This window comes from Arachis ipaensis, chromosome B07, assembly GCF_000816755.2.
Source record: "Arachis ipaensis cultivar K30076 chromosome B07, Araip1.1, whole genome shotgun sequence".
NCBI lineage: Eukaryota > Viridiplantae > Streptophyta > Magnoliopsida > Fabales > Fabaceae > Arachis > Arachis ipaensis.
In genome coordinates, this window is record NC_029791.2 from 121,641,866 (window position 1) to 121,644,026 (window position 2,161).

The following is a 2,161-nucleotide window of genomic DNA, read 5'->3' on the forward strand; positions in this document are numbered from 1 at the left end:
ATTATATTTTTTTGGCTATATATATATAGTATTTAATTAAATTTTTTTAAAGATATTTTTATATTTTTGATACATTAAATATATTAAAAATTTAATTATTATATTCTTAATATATATTCTTAAAACATATTTTAACTAAATCTTTAAAATTGTACTATGTTATGAATGATATTTTTGTTGAGGGTATCAAAGAAGGTTATCCACAAAGGAGTAACCAACAGAGAACCTGAAAGTGATCAAATAATCATACGTTGTTAAATGAAGTGTCAAATAATATATGCAACTACCAATATGCCAGACTTTCAAATGGAACGTAATATAATAACAAGTATCATATTAAAAAGTCACGTAAAAAATATAAAATTTTGAGCTCTTTTATACTGAAAACATATATATAAAGATAAATTTCATATCTAAATGAGTTTTTTTTTTTTTTTTTTAATTTTTACATTAATTTTAGTAACTAACTTATAAATGATGTTGTCCAATATTTGTTCTTTCTGAAAGCGCGCTATTTAACCACCAAAACGTTGTTATGTTAACAATAATGTAGGTGAGTTATTAATTACTAATTAACATAGTAAGTTGAAGGGTTACCTTTCTGAATTGTAAAGTACTATGATGGCTGATCGGATTGCAGATATTCCTGACTAAATTAGTTACTCTGTCATCATCCCTCTCACTGTGTAGTGTGGTACATCTGATCTATAACCTACTTTTATCTAATCATATCAACCATAATTAGGCAATCTTGGACATTTTTGGTATTTCCAATAACTAGCACACTATACACAGGCCAGAGTTACCTATACTTTCCTATTTACGTCAAATACAAGCTAGACAATATAGTTATCCGAATTATAAAAATGATGAGTTTTTAGCTTTTAAGCATTATGAGTCAGTTTTATTTTATTTTTGAAAAAATTATTTATTTTTTATTTTTTTAATAAACAAAAAAATTTATATTTAAATAATTTTTTTTTTAATATTGAGCCAATTTTTGTATATTTGCTTGAAGTAGGCATTTGGTGTGTAATTCAGTTTTATGAAAAATAATATTGAGAAGACCGAAACTCAAATGAAGGGGGACGAATTATGACTGTGCCAGAAGAAATGAGAGTAGCGAGTAGGGCTGGCAATGGATAGGGTAAGGTAGAGTTTGGACTCTATCCTAACCCTACTCGCGGGTTGAAAATTTTATTAAAACTCTATCTTATTCTACCCGTGGGTTGAGAATCATCACTCAACCCTAACCCTACCCGCACCCTAAAGTTCTAAACCCTACCCTACCCTACCCGCAGAAATATCAAATTTTTTCAAAGTAAATATAAAATTCAATCATTTCAAATTTTATACATATTGTTAACATAAAAAATAAAAAAACTAATGCTCTAAATTACCAAATTAACTAATTAGTTTAGTGGTTGTTCACTTATTGTAAGTTATTACATAAGGGAAGTTGTGTGTTCAACCCTTATTTCCTTCACTATATACCTATTTTTTAATAAAATATGTGTTATATATGAGGTACGGGACCCGCAGGCATACCCGGACCGTACCGTACCGTACCCTACCCGCAGCGGGTCGGGTAAGCTACCCTTCCCAAACAGGTTCGACCGAATTGGGTACCCGCTGGTAGGGTATAAATTGCCAGCCCTAGGTAACGTTAGAAATGAGGACTTCATGACAAGACATTGGGATGGCTCGCTACTTCTCTCTCTTTTCCACAAGTGAACCACAAAAAAAAAAAAAAAGTAAAACGGTTTTGGCTTTATCAAAACAAAGGAAAGTGAAGTGAAGTCATTTTCATCTTCACTCATTAACGCTGTGTTTGTTTAGATGGAAATTGGGGGGAAGGAAACATGAACGGAAAGAAAAAAGAAGAAAATATGAGGTTTCACTTGTTTGGGAATGAAAGAAAATGTAAATGGAAAAATACAACAGTATCAAAAAGTTAAAGGGATCCACCAAAAACTTTTCTCTCCAACTATAGCGAAAAAATGGAAAGAAAACTCGTTCCACTGCGTCATTTTCAAACCCTACCCTTCTCTTTTTCTGAAGACTCTTCTTCAACCTGATATTCAGCTGTGCATGCTACCCACTTCTAACACTATCAACCAGTACAAGTGTTACTAATGGTCCATTCCTTCACCACTTTTCA